The sequence below is a fragment of the Protopterus annectens genome, chromosome 2.part2 (assembly GCF_019279795.1).
Source record: "Protopterus annectens isolate FY-2018-M chromosome 2.part2, PAN1.0, whole genome shotgun sequence".
Taxonomy (NCBI): domain Eukaryota; kingdom Metazoa; phylum Chordata; order Ceratodontiformes; family Protopteridae; genus Protopterus; species Protopterus annectens.
In genome coordinates this window covers 691,827,343-691,853,692 of record NC_056730.1, presented here as the reverse complement: position 1 = coordinate 691,853,692, position 26,350 = coordinate 691,827,343, and positions in this window count along the sequence as shown.

Genomic DNA, 26,350 nt, shown 5'->3' with positions numbered 1-26,350 from the left:
AGGTACTGCAAAAGTCAGGCAGTGGGAAGAGCCTGAGTCCACACTCCTGTGCAGCTGTACTACTTGTGAGCCATCCTCAGAACCCCTTTAGGGATGGCTAGCATTTCTTTACAATTAAAATGGATTGATTTCTGTGAAAGGTTATTGTTTTTACATGCTCATCCCAGTGCTAGCCATCATGTCTGCATTAAACATTCCACCCTGCGGGTCAAACTGTTGCACTGGATGGCCTATTGGCCATGCAGCTTTACATTTATGTCAGACTTGCATTGCAACCAGGCTTTCTAACTGCAATACCAGATCCAATGCACAGATGGTGAGGTTGCAACAGAAAACAATAGCCTGACTCAGTGGCTCTACCAAGTCCTCAGGCACTTTCAACCCTATATTCATAAAACGTAATAATGTTTTATTAATATATAGTATTAGTGAATTTCATTATCCTGTCTGTCCACATTCAGTTTAGTACCTCAGTGTTGTAAGATATTGAATTGATCGAATCCAGCCCTCTATGAGGTGACATCATCCAAGCAGTGGGATCAGTTTCAGTTGCCAATTTATCATGAGCAGGATGACAAAAGAAGATTGTTCTTCTTGTGCTGGCTATACGAAATCTGGCCTATCACCGTCTTCATTTTCTAAATACAACAAGATATGGCAGTGTTGTAAGACATGATCCTAATATTGCAGTCTGAATTTTTGCATTTACCAGTTTATGCAGTTATGTATGGTAATTATATGTTTTGCAATGTATTGTAATGTGAAATAATTCCTCATTCCATCATAACTATATGAGTACCATGGTATGTGAGGAGTGCATGTTTCTTTATTATATTCCACTAGTGTGGGTCTAACTAGCACCTTCTTTCACTGGTGTCGCTATCACACTATACAAGCTGAATCCTACTGCATTGTTCTATAGTATATGCTATGGTCTTATGGTGATTTATAAGACAGCATTCACAGTATTGCTACATCACATCTGGGAATAATCTGATGTTGTACAACAAGGCTGAATCATTGGTGAAGCCCTTTGAACTGAACAGGCTTCTTGGTGAGGCAGAAGCTTCTCCTTTATACGGAACTAGGTACTACAGGTATACAACTGGAGCTTCTGCTACACCAAGAAGTACAATGATTCCAATGGGCTTCACCACTGATTCACCATTAGATGTTGGCGAGCCACTCCATTGTACAGCACTGAATAAGTACCATATGGGGAGACTGATTCTCCATTTGGAATCGGGTGTAGGGCTCTGCAATTCACTGCCCCAGTGGTACAAATATGATTCCATCATAGTCCATGTGGGTGTAAATGACCTGAGATGTACTTCACTGGACTTTATGAAAGAGACATTACTGATATCTGTGAATACGTGTCACAGTACATACCTTGCAATGAGCAGCATTCTACCCTCACCAAGGATGATGCCACAGTATATAAAGAAGAAATGACTGATTTTAACAACTGGCTTAGTTTCCAGTGTCATACCAAGGGGATTCATTATCTGTCAGTATGGGAAGATATGGTTAACAGACCATGTTGCTTTGCCAAGGATGGCCTGCCACCTATCTTTCAGATGTTGGCTAAAACTTTATCCAGCCTCTTAGAGCCTTTCTTAGGCAATGCCAAAATGACAAACTATCCAACATACCAAAAAAAAAAAAAAAAGGAGCAGGTCTTGGTGGCACTTGCTAAGGCCAAAAACACTGCCTCAGTAGGCCTCAACAATATTCCAGGTTGTTTCCTAAATAGCTAAAAACATGACTTTTCGGGACTACTTGAGGCACATTTCAACTACGGCTTCAAAACAGGTCATGTACCAAGTGAATGGAGGACTGCAGCAGTCATCCCTCTTCACATGGATGGTCCATCAACTGACCCCAGGAATCACAGACCTTTCACCCTGACAACTCTAATATGCAAAGCCATGGAATGAATTATCCTGAAATGACCAACAAGGGCATTGGAGACCTACAGACACTGGACCAATCCCACTTTGGCTTTGTCAAAGGAAGGTCTTGCCTATTTAACCTGGTAGACTTCTTCAAGAGGGTCACTAAGGAAATGGATGAGGGAAAGATGATGCATACTATCTACCTTGACCTGGTTAAGGCATTTGATATAATTTCCCACTCAGGTATTGTTGACACACTCACTGAACTAGATATAAATCTCTACATAACTTTCTAAATTGCCAGCTGGCTCACAGATAGTACACAAAAAGGCAGGATTGGTAAGACCACTTCCATCAAGAGGCTGGTCACCAGTGGAGTACCACAAGGATCCATGCTGGGCCCACTCTTGTTTGGCATCTACTTCTTAGAAAACAAAGGTAATGTGAAGGGCCTCTGGCTCACCAAGTTTGCAGATGACTCTACTTTTGGAGCTATCATAGATTCCCCCATAACATTAACATCCTGCAAGTAGGCTTAACACAGACAAATGACTGGTACCAAAGCGACATTTTAAAACTCAACACCAAGAAATGCATTATGGTGCCTTTTGGAAAAACATCCACTCAAGCCAATTACTCCATTGAAAAAGCACCCCTAAGAGTTGACCTGGTAGTTATGGATCATTCTGGGAACACATGCAGACAATAATTTGGCCTTCAACCTAGGTAGCCAAGATAGTAAGAAAGTCATTCTGTGCTGCCCACCGTATAAAACAGAGTATGGCATCCAAGTCCAAGGAGGTTATAATTCCACTTTACTCGGCCCTTATCAGACACATCATTGAGTTCAATTTCTCCATCAGCATGTACCTGACCAGGCATTTACAACAGTTGGAATGCACACAGAGGTTGCGCACCAGAAAATTCTGGAGTATTAACACACTGTCCTACACAGATCACCTTATCTCTATACTCAGTCTCCTATAGGTTACTGAGAGGTGATATATGCCTGCCATATAAGGCATCCACAAATACAGCCCTGACTATTTATTCTACTGTATTACTGCCTCTTCAATTGTTTTTCAGTTGTGCACTTGTCTTGCTTCATTTAAAAAAGTTTTAAATTGCTAATTTTGTAGAGTTTTAATTGCATTTACTGTTTAGGGCTACACACTCAAGTGCATTAACCTTTTCTGTGTTTATTTACTGTATTATTGCATTGTTTAGCCTGTTTTAACAAAAAAAAATACTATCTTGTTTGCTTGTTTCCCACCTTTCCTAGTTAGTATAGTCCAGATCGCAGGCTTTGCTGGTTTCAGGACTTTATTTTCTGTGTTCAGAGCTATCCAGACCTTGCTGTGGTAGAGTGACGTCATACTTCTTATCAGTGGGGGTGGTGAGCATTGTACTGCCTATCTACCACTAGAGGAGTGGTTTCCAGCTCTGAAATTGTAATTGTGTTGGCCATTTTGGGCTGATTTCTATCCCTCTCAACTTTCTGGCTTAAAAACTCATGTGTTTGCGCGTTTTTCGCATCGTGCAGCACTGCAGGGCTACAGTTAAACTATTCCAGGTGCCATAAAGTTTGCTCTTCAAATTTTCCCTTAGAACTAGGTGGTTTTTCAGTAGTAGCACTAAAATTTGAATCCCTGTGACTAGCACTTGCTCTAGAACCTGCTGGGAAAGCACTAGGAAGCCTTAAACTGATACAAGCACTCAACTCTACTTGTTAATAAGGAGATATTAATTGTAGGCACTAAACAGCCTATAATTGCAAAGTACCTTGCAAAGGTAAGGGAATCTCTTGTAAGTTACAAAAAAGCACCTAAACAGGCATGTCCAAGGGTCAGCTTCCGGTGATTTCTCCTGTCAACCTGGTGAATATGAGCATACTGGGGCAATGCAGCAACTGCCTCATGTACACAGACAACCCTCTCCTCCTACCACCCAACACTACTACCTGCGAGAGATGCACTTACATAGCCAAACTGGAAGCAAAGCTCTCTCTAGCCAAGATTGTGCTAGACAGTCAAGAGGAGAAGGTTAACATCTGCACTACACCGCAAGCAACACATAGCCCTTCAAAACCCACATCATCAACACCCACACATAGCAGCACTAAACCCACATATGCAGAGGCCCTTAATATTAACCTGCCCAAGCAACAAGGACCTCTGAAGCTGAAACACAAACAAACACCAGTCATAACCAAAGTGACACATAGCTCACACCAGTGTGCCACCCAACAACAGCCCCTAATGCAAGACAATGTACCCAACACTCTTGCATGAATCGTACCATCCCAAATAGAACCAAGATGCTCTTCTCCAAAAAAAGGAAGCCAATATGGTGGTCCCCTGCAATAAACAAACTATGCAACAAAAGGAAGAAACTGTTGCAGAAAGGAGGAAAATCCCAGGATGCAAAAAAACTCCCTTACCAGACTCAGTAAGAAGCTGAGGTCCCTCATAAAATCCTCCAAAGCTAGTTATGAAAATAAAATTGCCAAAGATTCCAAAGACAACCACAAGGCATTCTATAGTTATGTCAAGAATCTAAATGGCAATGCTCAGATCTGCTCTGAGCTACAACAGAATGGCATTAAATATACTGATCCCAAGGATACTGCCAATATCCTGGCAGATCAATTTAGTGCCAACTTCACTTCCCTCTCACCCCCTAAAGGGCCCATCTCAATACCAAAAGATTGCCAAATTCTGATAATCACGGCCACACAGGTAGAAACCGCAGTCTGCAAAGCTAAGAAATACAGCATCCATGGGACCTGATGACATCCCAGGCTGTGTACTACATGAACTACAAAATAAATTGGCACCTCACCTAAGTGTCATGTTTAATCATAGCCTCACCTCAGTCTTTGTGGTGCACAGCTACAGTTATCCCAATCCACAAGAAGGGATCCACCTTGGATCCTGGGAACTACCATCCCATCAGTCTGACGAGCCTGATCTGCAAGGGCATGGAACGCATTATCATGGAGCTTATAAACAAAGACATTGGCAACCTTCAAACACTGAACCCTACCCAGTTTAGGTTCGTGAAGGGCCGATCTTGTCTCCTGAATCTGATTGACATCTTCAAATCAGTCTCCAGAGCTGTGGACGAGGGTAAGACGATCCACACAGCCTGTCTGGACCTCGCCAAGGCTTTTGACACCATCCCCCACTCTGGAATCATAGATAAACTTACTAAGCTGGGCATAAATCCCTACGTCACTCAATGGGTTGCCAACTGGCTTACTGACAGAACCCAGACTGTAAAAGTAGCCGACTCCACATCCAGTTCCAGACAAGTGACAAGTGGAGTACCTCAGGGTTTAGTCCTGGGACAGCTCTTGTTTGGCATCTACTTCTCTGAAGTACAAGCCAACACTAAGGGACTCTGGCTAACAAAGTTCACAGATGACTGAAAGCTGGGAGCCATTATTGAATCCCCAAATGATGTGGGTATTCTTCAAAAGGGTCTTACAGAAACAGGTGCTTGGTACCAGAGCTATGGGCTCAAGCTTAATGCCAAGAAATGTGTAGTTAACAACCCCTTTGGGAAAAACCATGTACCCATGAATTACCACATAGGTGGCTGTACACTAAATGCTGAAAGTGTGATGAGAGACTTAGGGACACAGGTGGACAGTGGTCTCACCTTCAATAACCACATTGCCACAACAGTCAAGAAATCCTTCTATGTGGCACACCTCATCACTAAGGGCTTTTCATCCAGAAAAAAGTAGGTCATTGTCCCACTGTACTTATCCCTCATTAGACCCATTATAGAGTACAATGCCATATTTGGTATGTACCTCACAAGACATCTGCAACAGCTGGAAAGGCCGCAGAAATACCTCACTAAAAGAATCACAGGCCTAAAGCAGATGCCCTATGCTGACCATCTAAAAAAACTCTAGCTATACTCTGTGACATATCGTCTACTCAGAGGTGATCTCTGCTTAACATACACAGCCATGTCAAACCCTGAGCTGTTGAACATGCTCCACTTAAAGAAATCCCAATCCCTCAGAGCCACACGCTCCAGGGATCTTAACCTTGTCATTACAATGAACAAAACATGCTGGAGGGATAGGTTCCTGACCCAGAGACTCCCCATACTCTGGAATAGACTGCCCATACATGTCAAGCAGAGTGTCTCCTTGGCCCTCTTCAAAAAGAACCTTGACGATTGGATGGGAGATAGGAAATTCACCCCAGGGATCATTTCATTCACCCTGCTAGGCAGGGGTCTGGGGAAGTAAATATTGTGGGAAGAAATATCGAGGGAATTGTTATGGCTAGGTTTGTATAGGCCCTAGGGCCAATAGCCTAGTACCAACCTATGAACCTATGTTATATGCCTATGAATCTGTTAGCATACTCCAAATGGAGAATGGTGGAGCCATGTTAAACCATGCCAAAGTATTTCTTAATCCAGCCCTATGATATCACTCCTTCACAGTCTTTTGTCTAAGATCTGTGTAGTAGTGTAGTGCAGTAAATGTGAAGTGTGTTCTGAAGAAACAATCTGCTCATACACACGTTAGAAGTACTCATGAATTATTTTGTTGTGTTATTTTCTGTTATACTCATCATGTTAATTTGCAAGTGATTTAGGAAAACTTCTTCTTCTTTTCCCCGGTTAAGGGTTGCCACAGCGGATCATCTGTCTGCTCATGATTGGCATTGGAGTTTTTACAGTGTTAAGCTGACAGCCCAGCACCCAACCTTCCACAGAAGGCACTCACACCTAGGACCAATTGAGGTGTCCAATCCACCTACTGCATGTCTTTGCGATGTGGGAGGAAACCGGAGCAAGCCCACGTGACCACAGGGAGGACATACAGACTCCGCACAGAAGGCACCCCAGCCGAGAATCAAACCGGAGAACCTCTTGCTGTGAGGCGACAACGCTAACCTCTGCACCACTGTGGCCACCCTGCAAGTGATTTAGGAAAACAAAAATGATTATAATGCATTAATCGATTTTTTTGGTGTTTCTGTTTATCAGTGTTTTTCTGTAAACATACCCACAAAATTATATTAAATAGTTACTGTGCAATGATTTACAGATAACAGCAAAGTTTCTGGGTAAGCAAAACCTGCTTTTTTAGAAGAACAGATACTTAACTTATGCTGTAATTTTAATCAGTGTCACATGTTTTAGTTTTCATTGCAAGGCATATCACCTGCAAGACTTGTCTTTCTAGGAAATTAGAAAGGCCTGCTGATGCATTTAACATGAAGGTGCAGAAATGTATGTATTCATTTTGTTAGTGAGACACTGAGTTCAATCTTTTATGCTGTTATGGCAGGAGTTTTCTTCTCTTAGAAAGTTTTCAGGGGGCCATCCTTATCGACATATGTAGTTAAACTGTGGAACTCAATCCCATCACATATGAGAAGTATTTCCTATTATCTGCGATTTGAAATTTCTTTGAATGTATACCTCCCAAAAGAAAATTGCCCTGCACTTGTATCAACCCACTTATTATGACCCCTTCTTATCCCAACTTTTATCACATTTACCATTCCAGTTAAATCATATCTTCCACTAAAACAGTTCTGCCGCTGTATCAGCCTCATTACAAAGTCCCATTGCCATGAAGTAAAATCAAAGACATCACTAAGTTTTCACACTTTTACTTTAGCAGGTTTGCGTTTACAGGTCTCAAGTGAAATTAACTGTTGGGATAAAATATGTATATGCCTCATTCACTGTTTTGTGTGTTACATTTGCAGTGATGAGTGTATTCTATTAATACTTGTGAGTTTACCCTGCTGTGTATACTTTGTCCAATAGATGTGTCTTACCTTAACATTCTGTACAGGACATAGTCCTGAGTTTACATAGCAAATTTTTACTGTTAGCTCATGCGGATGTACACAATTTTCTCACTGGGAAACTGCTGAAAAGGGGCTTTGCCCATTAGGTCTTCCTGCATAATCAAATCCAAATAAATACTAAATAAACAGAATAAAATGCAAAAATTAGCACACATTTTCATCTAAAGCTGTTTAAATTATATGGTAACAAGGTTATATTCAACACCAAACACTTGTTTCTTACACTTTCTTCGGACAGTGACCACACACTTTAAATTATATTTCTTGTGAAACCTATACTACAGTTATCACTAGGTTTTCTGGAAGTGGCACAGGGATACAGCAGATAGCATTGCCACCTCACAGCAAGAGGTTGTCTGGATTGATTCTCAGCTTAGGTGCCTTCATTGCAGAAACTGCATGTCCTCTCTGTGTTTGCATCGGTTTCCTCCAGGTGCTCTGGTTTCCACCCACTTTCCACAGACTTGCAGCAGGTGGACTGGGCACTCTGCACTTGACCATAAATGTGAGTGTGTGGTATGGAAGAACAGCTTCAGCAGGGCTAGCCACCCAACAGTGTGGACCTTGGCTCTAGATGATTGCTACTGTTAAAGTGACAACCTTACCCCATGTGCAACGATGAGAAAAGGGGTTAAGGATGGGTACTGAAAGAACTGTGTATAATTTAGGTTGTACGTGGAGTGATCTGTGGCTCACCTGACATGAGGATCTCATGTTTCATTAAATTTTCAACTTCATTCCACATGCATGTCCTCATTTGTATCTTATTAGTATCTGGAATGTACTGCATGAAAAAACTTGGTTGTCAAAGGTGCTTTGACATCATCATGCCTGACTACCTAAGTTAGTGCATCAGCTGCTATAATTCCATATACATACATGGCAGAAGGGCCTTATTCTCTAGCAGCACAAGCTGTCAGTTATGTCTCACAGACCAAGCATCCTACATTGAACACTAATGTATGCGATGATGTATTGTTGAAACCATAATGCATGTAACAAGTTGTTCTTCCAAAGAACAAAGTACAAAGTCACCAGTAAAGCGAAAACATAAAAAAAAAATAAAAATCTTCATTTTGTTTTAAAACCATTTCCAGAATAAAGCCCTTCCTCACACCTGAAGCTAGGACAACCTTAGCCCAAACACATCTTATCTCTACCCTTCTGTATGCTTCCTCTATTTACACTAATCTATCTAAAAGTAACCTTAAGAAACTTACTACATCTTACCACAATATTGCCCGCTTTGCCACCACTTCCCAATTTAGAGCTCACCGCTGTCTAAACCTAAAACAACTACACTGGCTGCAACTCCCTAACAAGCTCATTTTTCAACAACTTTTAATAGCACACAAAATTCTATACCAACCTTCTAAAACACCAGCTCTTAGCAACCTCTTGACTCCCTATATTAACCTGAAACAACTACGTTCCTCTGATAAACTACTTGTTAATATTACTAAAACTATTAATTCTGCAGGCAACTGCCTTTTTTCTAACTCAGTAGGTAAAATATGGAATAATCTTCCATCTGACATCTCTTCTTTGCCCACTCTTCCACTCTTTAAGAAACAACTATTAAGACATCTTAATAATTTCTGGCTTTGCTCTTGTACCAACCCAGACTAACTTGTTTACACCTTACTCTATCATAAACCTTCCTTAACCACTTGGACCCCCCCATCTACCTCAACTCTTCACTTGACAAAATATCCCTTTTCTTTGTAAATATTACTTGATTCACTCTAATATTTCCTACCTTCCTTTTTGTATTGCTAGTAGTTAACCTCTCTCTAAATCTCCTTCTAATTTAGCTTTTTTTAGTTAAGTTAAGATCTATAAGATAGGTGATTACATTTTATTTTTCCCATTGTATAACACATTTGTACTATGCATTATTTGTATTTGTAAAATTTATATTTCCTACCTTCCTTTTTATATTGCTAGTAGTTAACCTCTATCTAAATCTCTTTCTAATTTAGCTTTTTTAGTTAGTTAAGATCTATAATATAGGTGATTACATATTATTTTTCCCATTGCATAACACATTTGTACTATGCTTGTATTTGTAAAATTGTTTTCACCTCTGGAGCTTTTCTCCCCAGGCCTCACTTTCTAAGTTAGCTTTTTTAGTTCATTAAGATCTATAATATATGTGATTACATTTTATTTTTCCCATTGCATAATACATTTGTACTATGCATTATTTGTATTCGTAAAATTGTTTTTACCTCTGGAGTTTTTCTCCCCAAGCCTCACTTTCTAAGTTAGCTTTTTTAGTTCATTAAGTTCTATAATATATGTGATTACATTTTATTTTTCCCATTGCATAACACATTTGTACTATGAATTATTTGTATTTTTAAAATTGTTTGTACCTCTGGAGCTTTTCTCCCCGGGCCTCCACTGAAAATGGACATAAATCCAGCTGGACTAGCCCGGTCAACAAATGTAAAATAAATAAAAATAAAAATAAAAGTATCTTGGTTTTCATTACCCAGAATATTTTGCTGTTGTATATAAATCATTGCCAATATCTAAGTTGATAATGTTTTGTGGATGTGATGATTAAAATGAAAGTCACCAGTAAAGCGAAAACATAAAAAAAAAAATAAAAATCTTCATTTTGTTTTAAAACCATTTCCAGATTTAATGTCAGGAGTATACACAGAGAGGAAATTATTAATAGATCACACAAGCACAAAAAGTCTAAAACCACAAATTTTTATGAAGAGCATACCAAAAAATATGAGGAAACACCTGAGAGATAAAGTCCACCTACACACACACACACACACACACACACACACACTACATGCACACGCACACACACATGCACATGCACGCGCACATGCACATGCACACACGCACACGCGCACGCACACACACACATGCACACGCACACACACACACACACACACACACACACGCATAAACACACACACACACGCACATGCACATGCACACACACACACACACACACACACACACACACACACACACACACACACACACACACACACACACACACACACACACACACACACTCACCAGTAAGCAAAACCAAAATCAGGAGACTAAGAAATTCACCTTAGCCATTGTCAATGTGAACTATACAAGGTAACATTTACAGCATAATGCAACATTGCTTATTAACACATTCAAAGAAGATTCAGAAGCAGTTCTTGATTTGAAGTTTCTAATTCACTCACTTCTAAAGGAAATGTGTATATCATAGGATTCATGTCGAAAAAGGTGGAAAAAAAGACTTTAAGACAACAGTTTACAATATCATGTAAAATAAATTACCTTACTACTCCACTGCAAACCATAGTGCATCCCAGAAACTGCATATCTTGATGGGTATTTCCAAATTTACTTTGGAATTGACTGGTATGGCCCTCCTGAAGACACATGGTGCATCATGTGGGAGGGTACTAGCAGAGTGTGAATGGTCATATGTCTCACTGGCCTTGGAATATCTATAAATCTAATCGACTCTAATCTTCTTCTTTTTCTTTTTGCCGTTCCTGTTAGGGGTCACCACAGCGGATCATCTGTTTCCATTTCTTCCTATCCTCTGCATCTTGCTCTGTCACACCAACCACCTGCATGTCCTCTCTCACCACATCCATAAACCTTATCTTAGGCCTTCCTGTTTTCCTCTTACCTGGCAGCTCCATCCTTAGCATCCTTTTCCCAATATACTCAGCATCCCTCCTCAGCACATGTCCAAACCAACGTAATCTTACCTCTCTGGCGTTTTCTCCAAACCGTCCTACCTGAGCTGACCCTAATCCTGTCCATCCTCATCACACCCAGTGAAAATCTTAACATCTTTAACTCTGCCACAACCAGCTCTGACTCCTTCCTTTTTGTCAGTGCTACCATCTCCAACCCATATAACATAGCTGGTCTCACTACCCTCTTGTAGACCTTCCCTTTCAAACTGACTGGTACCAGTCTGTCACAAATCATTCCTGACACTCTTCTCCACCCACTCCACCCTGCCTGTTCTCTCTTCTTCACCTCTCTTCCAAACTCACCATTACTCTGAACTGTTGATCCCAAGTATTTAAACTCATCCACCTTTGCTAACCCCACTCCCTGCATCCTCACCATTCCTCTACCCTCCCTCTCATTCACACACATATATTCTGTCTTAGTCCTTCTGACCTTCATTCCTCTGCTCTCTAGAGTATATCTCCACCTCTCCAGGGTCTCCTCAACCCGGTCCATACTCTCACTACAGATCACAATATCATCTGCAAACATCATAGTCCATGGGGCCTCCTGTCTGATCTTGTCTGTCAACCTGTCCATCAACATTGCAAATAAGAAAGGCCTCAGAGCTGATACTTGATGTAATCCCACCTCCACCTTAAATGCAACAGTCACTCCCAACGCAGACCTCACCACTATCACACTACCCTCGTATATATCCTGTACCACTCTTACATGCTTCTCTGCCACTCCAGACTTCCTCATACAATACCACAACTCCTTTCTAGGCACCCTATCTTATACATTCTCTAAGTCCACAAAAACACAATGCAGCTCCTTCTGACTTTCTCTGTACTTCTCCATCAACACTCTCAGAGCAAACATTGCGTCTGTGGTGCTCTTTCCTGGCATGAAACCATACTGCTGATCACTAATCATCACCTCCCTTCTTAACCTAGCTTCCACTACTCTTTGCCATAACTTCATGGTGTGACTGATCAGTTTTATCCCTCTGTAGTTACTACAGCTCTGCACATCACTCTTATTCTTAAAAATCGGTACCAAAACACTTTTTCTCCACTCCTCAGGCATCCTCTCACTTTCCCAGATTTCATTAAACAATCTGGTTAAAAACTCCACTGCAATTTCTCCTTAGTACCTCCATGCTTCCACTGGTATGTCATATGTCCAAGAGCTTTTCCATTCTTCATCCTCTTCATAGCTGTCCTTACCTCCTCCTTGCTAATCAGTTGCATGTCCTGATTCATTATCACCACATCATCCAACCTTCTCTTTCTCATTCTCTTCATTCATCAGCCCTTCAAAGAACTCTTTCCATCTGCTCAACACACTCTTCCTGCTTGTGAGTATGTTTCCCTCATTATCCTTTATCGCCCTTACCTGCTGCACATCCTTCCCAACTCAGCCCCTCTGTCTAGCCAATTGGTACAGGTCTTTTTCTCCCTCCTTCATGTCCAACCTCTCATACAACTCTCTATATGCCTTATCCTTAGCCTTCACCACCCCTCTCTTCACCATATGCCTCATCTCCCTATACTCCTGTCTACTTTCTTCATCTCTCTGACAATCCCACTTCTTCTTTGCCAATCTCTTCCTCTGTATACATTCCTGTACTTCCTTATTCCATCACTGCATCTCCTTGTCCTCCTTCCTCTGTCCACATTTCACACAAAGCACCTTTCTAGCTGTCTCCCTTACCAACTCTGCTGTAGTTACCCAGCTATTCGGTAACTCTTCACTGCCACCCAGTGACTTTCTCTATTCTTCCCTGTACTCCACCTTCCAATTACCCTTTTTCAGCTTCCACCATTTGATCTTTGGCACTGCTCTTACATGCCTCCTTCTCTTCTTGGTCACCAACGTCATCCTATAGACCACCATTCTATGTTGCCTAGCTACACTTTCCCTTGTCACTACTTTACAGTCTCCAATCTCCTTCAGACTGGCCCTCCTGCATAGGATATAATCCACCTGTGTGCATCTTCCTCCATTCTTGTACATCACCCTATGCTCCTCCCTCTTCCTAAAATACGTGTTCACCACTGCCATGTCCATTCTTTTTTTGCAAAATCCACTACCATCTAACCTTCTGCATTCCTCTCATTAACACCATACCTACTTATCACTTCTTCACCCCCTCTGTTCCCTTTACCAACATGCCCATTGAAATCCACTCCAATCACTAGTCTCTCACCCTTGGATACACTCACCACCACTTAATTCAACTCACTCCAAAATGTTTCTTTCTCATCCATCGCACACCCAACTTGTGGAGCATATGCACTAACAACATTCATCATTACACCATTAGTTTCCAGCTTCATAAACATCACCCTCTCTGATACTCTTTTCACCTCCAAAACACTCTTGACATACTGCTCCTTCAGGATAAGTACATGAAATGCAAATTAGTTACATAAAAGTCTACCAGTATTCATAAATCAGTTCAACAAAACAATACTTTTCAACAAGCTACACCAGTCATTACAGTGTTGCATGAAAAGTCATTTGTCTGCTCAAGGAAAAGTGATTTGTTCCTAAAAACCTCCCTTAGATCTTGGTCAGTTTTGTTGTATAAAAAAAAATGAAACTGAAACATGACCCCTCACACTCCCATTTTCAGATATTGTTCCCTTGTTACTTGCATAATTATTTTTTTCTCTAAAAAAATCTGTCCTGGACTTTGTTGTTTTCCTTGAGCCATACTGGTTGTCTTCTGAGAAGGATTTATTCCCTGTGTATATCTTTATTGAGAGGAGGCTTCCAAAATGCATATAACAGTAAAGGAGCACCTCACCAGCTACCTAAAGAGATGACCAGCATGGTGATGTCTTTCTTATGCACTCCAGTATATCTTGTCCCCCCTACTACCTTCAGACACTGACATCCCATCCTAATTTATAATAACCAAGATGTCTTTTCTCTCCAGTTTCCATTTTATTGCTGATACCACCACTCCCCACACTTTGTATATTCTTTATCTTTTTTACTGCCTCACTTCCCCTTCCTATATGTAATCTCAATAGGCATATTAACAATTTCTCCAGTCTTGCCATAACCCGTTTCATCCTTTCCATTCTACCTTGTATGTCAGCCTTGTTGCAAACCTTTCAACACAACAGTAGTAAATGTATGCCCATTAAAGAAAACTGGCCTCGTTCATGAAATGTTGTTAGTGTTTTCACCATTGTCTAAACATACACAGAAACATCCAACACCAAGTCATCCCTGTGATGTACTCTTTCATCCTTCCTTCCATTTGCCACGCATATCTATCCAAGTCACTTTCTCCCACATCTGTCCTTGAATACTGTCTCGCCTTCATACCTGTCTCAATGAGGTGATTCCATGGATAGCATGGCAAGTATTCTGAGCTTCTACACACATTTATATATATATTTATCAGTGTGTGTGTGTGTGTGTGTGTGTGTGTGTGTGTGTGTGTGTGTGTGTGTGTGTGTGTGTGTGTATGTGTGTGTATGTGTGTGTGTGAGCATACTTTCATTTTCGTGATCGCTACAATGTTGAATCTCTAAATATGACCAGAAGATCACAAGACAAAAATGCCGAGGATTACTTGTTTGAACACTTGGACTTGCCTCACCAACTTTCTGGACCTAAGTTAGCACTTGTTCCTGTGTCAGTGCAGGTCAGGAGATTCGATCTTTGACATTGTTCAAACAAGCAGTCCATCATTTTCGTCTTGCAACCTTCTGGTAACATTGTTTTGCAATTCAACATTGTAGCGATTGCTAAAATGTAGACACACACACACACACACACACACACACACACACACATATTTAAATGCTTCTGCTGGAGTCACATGCCTTACATTAGAATATATTTTAAATGACTGCCGTAATGTATGACTGCAATCCACAATTATTTTGCAGAAACCCACACATTTTACAAGTATCAGACAAACTATAAGGCTAAGATCAGGATCATTGCATGAAATTAGGAACAGTTGGGTACTATCAAGTTGTCTGAATTCTTCTTGTGTTCAACCCAAATAAATTGAAGGAAGCAAAGTTAATGACCTGATTGGACAATGGTGACTCTGCCACAATGCCTAGGCTATTGAGCTAGCTACTTGTCTTGTTGCATACATTAAAAAAAAAAAAAAAAAACGTTATTGCAATTTTTTTGTTCTGTCTCTCCTACAGTCAGTTAGAGCTCTTCTGCTTGGCTGTTCAGCTCTGTAAAAGAAAAAAAAATACAAATTCTGTTACAAGAGATGAACAACAGTAGTAGCAGCAAGGATGCAGCAAACATTTGAAGGAGTTAGTTAATCATGGGTTAATTCCAGCAGTTCAGCAAGTTCAAAAAGAAAAAAGGCAGATGGAGCAAACCAGTGTGGCTGTGTGTGTGTGTGTGTGTGTGTGTGTGTGTGTGTGTGTGTGTGTGTGTGTGTGTGTGTGAGTGTGTGCGTGTGTGTGTGTGTGTGTGTGTGTGTGTGTGTGTGTGTGTGTGTGTGTGTGTGTGTGTGTGTGTGCTGGGGGTTGGAGTTCCCAGCAGTGTGAGGGGGTGGTGTTTGGAGTTCCCAGCGGTGCGGGGGGGGGGTGTTTGGAGTTCCCAGCAGTGCTGTGCATACATGCGATACAAGAAACAAACAAATGGATTAATTTATTTGTCAGTTGCAGCTGTATTTCACAATAAATCAATGCAGCCCACTAATATACCTGCAGCCAGTTAAATCTGCAATTCACACTTCCGAGTCATGCCCCCTGCTTCGTACAGTAACTCTTTCAGTTTCAGTTCCACAACTGTCACTGGATGTTTTTCTCTGCTGCATTCTCCCCCTTTACATCAAAGAAAATGCATTTTTTTTTCTTGAAGAAATTAGGCTGCAGGTGCTTTGGTACTACTTAGCAATTCTATTGACTGAAAACAGGCAGTCCTTTCTATGGAAGGGGAAATGTAAAGCATTTTTGGAACAAAAAAAAAACTAAATTGCTTTCTGCAGGTGAGGAGGAAGCAACTACATCAACAGGAGTCGTTTACGTATCTTGTTGCTTCAGTCATGAATGATTCCAGACAGGAACTGGAATTTGGCCAGTGGATCAGGGCAGTAGTGCAGAACGTCTCGAGTTGTACCAAACTGTGACAAGATAATGAAAGAAACATGAGATGACACTCTCAGTTTGCTATTTAGCCCATCTCTCCATCTTCATCTAGGGCCACAAGCTTTAGGTATTGACAAAAAGAATGAGTCTCCAGATGCAAGTCGTGGAAATAAGGTCTAGTGTTATTATACTTGATTTACTTTTAGTGACAGGGAGAGGAACTCAGGAATCTGAGAGGGCATTGGAGTAAAATAACTGTTTCTGTTGGTTAGGAGGAACTGGATGAGGTGGTTTGGGCATATTACAAGATTGATCCTTTAGTGACTCTTGCAGTATAGAAGAACAGCCCACTGGAAGGATTGTCCAGGGTAAATCTAGACCATTTTCTGTAGATTCTGGGGGAATTTACAAAGGTTGCCATGACATGTAAACCTCATGTACATACCACAGTAACGTTTTTGAATTCAGAGACAGCCTTAACACGGTGAGCCACAGCACCATAACATAATGCCATGCAGTACTGTGTAGGGCTAGATCTGTGGGTGGTCATGCTGTGTGGATTATATTTTATCCTATCTATGTACACCTCAGCTTTTTTGGGAATACCTGGAGATAATATAAGAAAAGCTGGAGACAATTTCTGGAGATAGGGAAGTCACATCAACCATGTTCAGCTTGTTACTATTATGGCCCTCACCAGAAGTGATATAAAAATCCGGGGAAGGATGGATGCTGTTTCTATTTTAAAAGAAAAAACGAAACTTGATATCTGTGTTTCTTGTATAAATATCTTGATTTAGCTAAAAGTAGACTAATGGTAATTAAATATCTGAGTCCATATTTTATGGACTATCAACATCTTATTACTATAAATGGAAGTAGGAGCCTAATGTAGCTGGTATTGCATTGTTTATAACAAAGAAAACTGAAGCATTTGTTTTATATTATCACTAAGAATGACATATACAGTATTCTTAGAGCTGCTACCCCTCCCATGTGATATCACAGTGCTGAAGTATGGAAGCTGAATGATCATGTAGCCATGGCAACCAGGCCTCTCAACATCTGTAAACGTATAAATACTGCTATACTTCTGTTCAGTGCAAAGCCAGGGGAGACCAATACTATCTAAAAGGATATGTTACCAACTAAAGGTTGCAAATAGATTTCCTTAACATGATATAGCCTGAATGAGATGTTGCAATTTTGGAAGCAAAAGATGAATAGATGCTTTCACACCTCAAGAAATAGCTACATTTTATATAGACATAATGTTTTGCTGCAGTGCACCAAATCTGGACTGATGCCCCACATCATTCGGAGGTTGTGGACAAAATGACCACACAGGGGGACAACATAAAATATGGCATTAAGAAATGCACCATGCAAATTGTGGACCAAATGACAACAAAGAGGGACAACAGAAAAATACAACATTAAGAAATGCAACATGCAAGTTTTTATCTTACACAACCAATTCTAGCTTTGCTATTCCCAAACCAGCTGCCAATGAAAACAAAATGATAAACAAAGGGTTCTAGAAAGATGTGCCATGCTCTGTAATGGTATATTCATATGTTGTGAATGTGTTTTATTATTTCTATACAATTTATTTAAACAAGTTCTGGATTCCAGAATGATTTAGGCATGGAGTAACATGCTACAACGAGTAGTTACTCCATGCCTGACTCCATAACTTAGGGATCTGTCCATTTCCATTCAGCATATGATGATGGGGACTGCTATAGACCTACAATAGCTTCTAAAATGAGATTGGAACTCTCTTTTGTGAACTATTTCAGCATAAAGCAGTGGCAGGAGGTCACCAAAGTACAAGGATGAAGCATGGAAGAAGCCCTTTTACTTCATTGGGCAGTTTTGTTGAAGTGGAAGCACCATCAGTGTGTGTAGGAATGGATATTGTAAGAATTACTAGGTGGGAAGCCAGATTGCCTACGATAATGAATTTCACATACAGCTGAAACTGTACTGCAGTTTCATGGAGCCATAGGCAGGGACCACAGTACTATGTGTATGAACAGTTAGTGTAGGGCAAGACATCCTCAAACTTCCAGTGAGGACAGCTCGCAGTGACCTTTTAGTTAAAAATGGAATTTATTACCTGCTGGGCTAGTGCCCCCACATGCCAGTCCATTTGTCATGGATGGGGTTATGTGACAATAAAGGCCATGTTAGTTGTCATGTCTGCTTTCAACAGTCTGCTATATAGGTGAATCTTCTGTGCTGGACACTTTATGGGAACCTCAAAGCAACCTTGGTACCACCTGCAATACCAGAGCTGTCACAAAGGTGGAGTGGTTTTGTCAGACAACTTTGGACAGATGTGTTAAGCTAGGCATAGGTAATGAGCTTCATTACCACAGCATCTTATAGGATCTTATTATCTGCTCATGGAGTTAGTGAGATTGTCATCCATTCCATACCTTGCCATTGCAAAGTACTGAACTGGATGAACCTCATCCCTGGGATGATGTTATCCTAAGAGGAATGGGCTAGTTGCTTTCCACCTGGAAGTGCAAGATAGTGTGGAAGCTCTCTACTCCCCTACTCAGAATCTTTTGGAATCCAGGCTGCAGAGATGTAACATTGTAACATTATGCATCTGATTATTGATCCTACAAATTAATATATATATATATATATATATATATATATATATATATATATATATATATATATATATATGTGTGTGTGTGTGTGTGTGTGTGTGTGTGTGTGTGTTTCTCTTTTACAATCCTTTTCTCCCTACTCCTTACATTGTTAAAGTTTTTGTTTATACAATAAACAAACAACACATTCATACATATGCAAATCAAAAATGTATGTAGTTGCAAATGCCCGTGCCAAGTTTCTCCAAGTAGTATGAATATCACCTTGGACATCTTCTGAAAAGAGACTACTAGCCTAGTGGAACTAACCTGGTTATAAAGGAAAATAATAAATAATAATAATTTAGAACAACAGGAAGTAACCGCAAAAGCGAAACCAATGCGAAAAAGGAGCAGGTTCAGGCACACAAGGAAATGCCTCGCTAATACAATAATTTATTGGCGCCTTTTTTAAGAAACAGGGTACTTAAGAGATTGGGATTGCATGTGTTTTATTTACTTGATAAAGCCCTGCATTGTAGCAGCACCTTTTTTAAGAAACAGGGTATTTAAGAGATTGATATTGCGTGTGTTTTATTTACTTGATAAAGCCCTGCATTGTAGCAGGGCGACAGCGCTTGTGTTTAACTTTTATTTCAATAAATTACTGTATTAGTGAGCCGTTTCATGGTGTGCCTGGACCGCTTCTTTTTTTTGCAATAAATAATAATAAATTAGACATATTGTAGATAATGCATCTGGTCACAATTTCTTTTAAGTATGATGCATCGTGTACCGCTTGGTATAAGGAGACTTTTCATTAAACCGTGGGATTCAGCATAAGTACCTGATATCAATGCCTCCTGTATGCTGGTCACGCAACAAGAGGAGCTCAATCAAAAAAAAAAGATCATTTAATATGTCGATAACTGCGACTGTGCTTTCATGATATGATGTTCCTATTATGTGCAATCAGTTATGCAATATTTACAAGTTAAATTACTCAAGCCATAGGTAAAGGCAATATTAGATGAATATGTACCATATCTTCCTAATATTTTGGAGTTGTTTATCACACACGTGTCCTGAGTTGATGTGTTACACTGTGGCTGATTCGTCTGTCTGTCAGATCTGGAGTGTATCTGTTGATAGGCTTGGAGGTCCTCCATTATCTCTTCTAAGCATATCTGTGGAAGAAGAAGAAATACTGCATTTAGTTTTTCATAAGAACAGTAAAGCATAATGTGTACACATATCTACTCTTACTCTTAACATAGCAACCTACCTGTCTCATGATTTTGCTATGTAAAATAAAAATTAGCATTTTTAATGCAGCATTTCATTAAGTAATAAGACCCAATTTAGCTAGCAAAATGATTTTACCTTAAATATTATATTAAGTATATCATTGCAATTCATGTTCTTATGGTACCTATGCAAACAATGGCTTCTCAGAATAAAGAAAAATTGATTCCATAGTATTCATTGTTTTTATAATCTTATATCATCTGACATACTACTAGCAAGGCTGCTGGGTCAAACCACATGCTCTGCTAGTCTTGGATTTTTATGTGAGTCAGGTAACTTTTCTATTCAGCAAAAAATGATAAGATGGTAGAAAGTAAACTTTTAGAATTTTTTCTGTTGAGGCTTAGTTGATTTTGCTGCCAACTTGCTTAAATAAACATCTGTATGTGTCTCCTTCACAAATATACACACATGTGCACAAATATACACTTGCATGCATGCACACAAACAGGTACATGCACTCATACATACACACAAACAGGTACATGCACTCATACATACACACAAACAGGTACATGCACTCATACATACACACAAACAGGTACATGCACTCATACATACACACAAACAGGTACATGCACATACACACATATTTTATTTATTTATTTTCTTTATTTAACATTTGTTAACCGGCAAAATCTGACTTGGAACAAAGTCAATTTTCAGAGGAGGCCTGAGGAGAAATGCACACTCATAGGGCCGGATTTACGAAGGCTTGTACAGAGTGTAAGAACAGTGTAAGACTGCAGACAGGCAATATGTCTGCCGAGCGATTCAGCAATAGCCAGTAGGGGCGTGCTTGAGAGCTTCTAAAGCTACTCTTGCACGGACAGTGTTATGGTATGCAAATTACCTCATTTGCTGCTGAAAGCTATGCAAATAAGGTAAAATTGTAATCCAGGAACCACTAACCTGTCCGTGTAAGAGTAGTGTTATCTGCAGAAATGTACTCCATTGGTAATGGAGTACCATTCTGCAAATAGCTAAACGGAGCAATGACAGCTCCAAATAAAGGATGCATCCAGTTGAGGAAGCATGCCAATGGCCAAATATAAGGCCATTGGCATTTATTCGTGTTGCAAAATAATAAAAAATAGTATTTTTTTCCCCGATCTTCGATGTTTAAGCGTAGCGCTGCCGCGCAAATATGTGGCGCTCTAAAAACCAGAAAAAATAAATAAATAAAAGCCAAAAATAGGCATTTTATTAAAAATATCCATCTGCCATGCAAGTGAATGGCAGGCTGAAGACAACATGGCTACTGAGTAGTGGTTGCTAAGGGGGGGAAGCTCAGTGTGAGAAATGTAACCAAGCATCAGTAGGCAATCCTATGTAAATGAGTATAAGGACAGTGAATCCCAATTTTCCCTGCCATGTGAACCATGTCCCTAGAGTGTAAGAGTAGGATTAGGGGAGTAACAGAGTGGAAGATAGGTGACATCATGAGGGGGGAATGTATCAAAGACTGTAAGCTTATTGGAGCAGAGTGGCATATGTTTGCTGTGAGTTACTCAGGACTGGAAAAGGCGTGTCTACAGTTGTCTGAACTGAAACCCAGAAACCGAAGGCATACGCTGTGGCTACAACCAACCAAAGTTTCTTGCAAAGATGCTTACACTGTGTGCTCATGTGTGCACACCTGTAAACATGTGTAAGCCTGTGTGCACATGTGTGAGCCTGGGTAAGCCTGTGTAAGGCTGTGTAAGCCTGTGTGTGTGGATGTGCACCCGCCTAAGCCTGTGTAAGCCTGTGTAAGGCTGTGTGCGCGCGTGTGCATGAGTGTGCACTTGTGTGTGTGTGTTTGCGCTTGTGTGCACGTGCTTGCACTTGTTTGCGCAGCGCTGCCCCCTGTGGAAACAGAAAGGGAAAAGGAAGGAAAAGTAGTAGTAAGAAGTTAACCAAGGAGAACTAGCAGAGCTGCCAGGTGAAATCAATCAGAATCAGCCAATTACACAGGCAGTACACTAGCCCAGCCCAGCACTTAAAACTCTGCAAACAACATTCCCCCATGTTTTTCTCAGAAACACTGCAACACTGCAATATACAAAGAGAAGTGAAAACTTAAAAAGCTTAACTGAGACAAAAAAATGTTAGGGGCTGCCATTGCTATTATAAGGCAACATGTGCAAGATGCTGAGGGTGGTGCCATTGCGAATGTTGCTGAGCAACCCACAGTGAGGAGACGGAGAAGAGTGTACAGACCCAGGGTAACCTTTCAGGGGTTACATGAGCTGGAGATAATGGAGCGCTAAAGAGTGGACATAGAACTTCTGCAGCAAATTGTTGAGCTGTGCAGGCCATGCCTCACACACAGAACCAACAGAGGGGAACCCATCCCAGTGGAAACCAAGGTATGTGTTGGCCTAAGAATACTAGCAACAGGTACCTTCCAGAGACCAACTGGTGATATGATGGGGATTTCACAGGCATCAGCATCCAGGGAACTGCACCAGTTCCTGAATGCCATGGCAGCACATGTCAGTGATCATGTATATTTCCCCAATTCCCATGAGGTATTGGCCAGCAATATGTGCTCTTTGAGCAAATAGTGGAATACCCTGAGGTAGTGGATGCAATTGACTGCATGCACATACACATCAAAGCACCAGCTGGTGAGTGGGGTAGGGCCGACATCAACCGCAAGGGCTTCCACTCCATCAACTGCCAAGTCATGTGCGATGCCCAGGGCATAATACTGAATGTGTGTGCTGGCTGCCCTGGAAGCTACAACGACTCCCATATCTGGAATCTGATGCAGCTGTACCAGACATTTGCCAATGGGGATATCCCTGACAGTCACCTAGTGGGGGATGCAGGATATGCACTGGAGCCTTGGCTGATGACACCCATCAGAAATGCACACACACCTGAACAAGAACTCCATAATGAGGCACATGCACAAACATGAAATGTAATCGAGCGTGTGTTTGGGATGCGCAAGTCACGGTTCTGGTGCCTGGACACATCTGGTGGAGCCTTGCAGTACTCAGCAACTACATGTACCCAAATTGTCATGGTATGTGCCATGCTACACAATATGATCCTGCGAAAACAGCTGCAGCAGGAACAGCATGGGGCAGGGGCAAACAGCCCCCCACCATTGCCAAGGCCTGCACAGGGACAGTGTGACTCGGAGGAGGAACAACCTGAGCCTGCCCCAGTAGGCAGAAGGAGGTGTGCCCAGTATGCCTTGGCCTTGGCAAAGAGGCAATGCATAGAACATACACTAGCTCAGTAGGAACCCTGGAAATGATACCTCTCTTTGACTCACACATAAAATAAAACGGATGCCTAACTTGACACTACCTGTTTCGAAACATGTATAGGGAGTGTAGTATGTGCATCCAGCATAGGCAGCCCTGCAGCACCACCAGAGGCATGATTGCCATGTTTTAAGCAATATAAAGCAGTGCTAAGCAGCATCTACCAATATTTAGTACATGTAAACAAAATTGCCAGTGCCAATTAGCACAATGTTGGGCAATGTTGAGCAATGTTGGGTAAGGTCGGGCAAAGTCGTGCAAAGTTGAGCAAAGACAGGTAAACATGCTCATATTAGCTTTACTGTCCCTTAAGCAGTCTGGTCTGCCCACCAAGAAAATAAAAAGCAGTGACAGAGCTCGAACCCAGGATACTGTGCACTACAGTCACAGTACCGAACCACTAAGCCATGATAGCACTTCAGTAGCACAGACACAGTAGGATAATTGTACAGTAATGCAAACACAAAGGAATGCTGTAACATACCCCTAAAGATGCATATGGGTAGCCTCCCCCACAGGCCTATGCAGACAGAGAACATTAGGCCAGGCGGTATGATGTGGGTTGTGTAGGCTATGAAGATGCAATCTAATATATGTGTCATTGGACGCTAAGAAGTGTAGTACAGTAGTATGCCTCAAGCCAGTATGATAGGTAACAGTACAGACTGAAATGGTGTACCGTACATAGCAGTGCAGGCATAGCAAATGTGCATAAGTGTCAGGTGAACCCTTCATCATATGTACACCCACAGTAACAATCAAGTGTGCCCCTGGGTAGAAATGTACAAAGAATAGCTCTCCCCCCTGTATGTAGAAATGTTGATAAGTCTATGCAAAGTGTCTCATGGAAGCCCTGCAGGCACAGCATGATCCCTGTTGATCTATAACAGAAAGGTGAGACCTGCTGTAAAAATACATCCTGATATTCCATACACATATAGTATAATATGCTCACACACTCCAACAAATGTAGTGGATTTCATTCAGCATCACACAAAAAGGTCATACTGGGCATGCTCACACACTTAAAAAATGAAGCAAACGTCAGGCAACAACATACTGAAAGGTCATAATGGGCATGCTCACACACTTATGCCAAATACGGAGGTGATAATAAGGGATCTATGGACAAATGTGGATAGACATCTCTACTTCCAGAAACACATTCACACAGTTGTCAGAAAATCATGTTATGTGTTCACACAAACTGCCAAGGTCCGTGCATGTAGATCAATGGAGGTTCCCAGTACTCATCAGTCATCAGACCCATCAGAGAGTACCACAACACACTTGTGATGAATCTGACTAGGTACGTTCAGCAGCCAGAAAGACCACTGAAGTACCCTAACAAGAGGATTACTGGCCTCAAACAGTAGCCCCATGCAACAAGACTGAATGTAACCCAATCTGTACTCTGTTGCATACTGTTTACTCAGGAGATCTCTGCCCAACAGACAGGTCCATGTCATGGCTACACTCAGATCTGTTCTGAGTTACATCTCAATGGCACTAAATATACAGACCCAACTGATATTACCAACATCCTGGCAGATAGGATCAGTGTTAACTGTAACCCCCTCTCACCCATGAAAGAGCACATCTCTATAATGGAAGACTGCAAAGTTGCTGTCATCATGGCTGCACAGATAAAAAACACTCTCCAAAGCCAGTATCACAGCAGCCATGGGACCAGATAACTTCACAGGCTGTGTTCCACACAAACCACAGAACGAACAGGCACCACACTGATGTACCATGTGCAGTCATAGCCTCACCTCATGCTTTGTGCCTGTTGAATATTGCACAGTGACTGTTATCCCACTACAAAAGGGTGGAGACACCACGGACCCCAGGAACTAGCGCCCCATTAGCCTGACGAGCCTGCTCTTCAAGGCCATGGAATGTATCATCATACAACATAAAAATTACATTTGTAATCCCCAAATCCTGGACCACAGCCATGTTGGGTTTGTAAAATGCAGATCATGTCACCTAAACCTGATAGATGACACTAAAGCAGTCAACAGAACCATCAACAAGGGTAAGGTGTTTCACACAGCCTATGTTAATCCTGCCATGGCTTACAACCCCACCGCACACTCTGGAAATACAGATAAACCCACTAAACTAGGTATAAATTGCTATGTCACAAGATGTGCTGCCAACAGGATTACTGACAGAACACACACTGTGAAAGTAGCAGACTCCAAGTATGACTTTGGACCAGTGATGAGTGCAGGACCACAAGGTCCAGTCCTGTGCCTTGTCCTGTTTAGTATCTACTTCCCCGAAGTAAACTTCAACATGGAAGGTCTGTGGCTACTGAAGTTTCCAGAGGACTGCAAACTAGGAGCCATAATTGTAAACACTACAGATGTGGACATCCTACAAAAGGGCGTCACTGAGACAGATGGCTGTTGTCAAAGCCATGGGCTCTAGCTCAATGCCAAAAAGGTGCATTGTCATCCCCTTTGTTAAAAACTCTGCAGCCAAGAACGACAACATAGGCGGTAGTATACTTAACACTGAAAGTGTGACAAGAGACCTTGGGTCACAGGTGGACACTGTACACAACTGTGATAATCACGTCTCCACAGTAGTCAG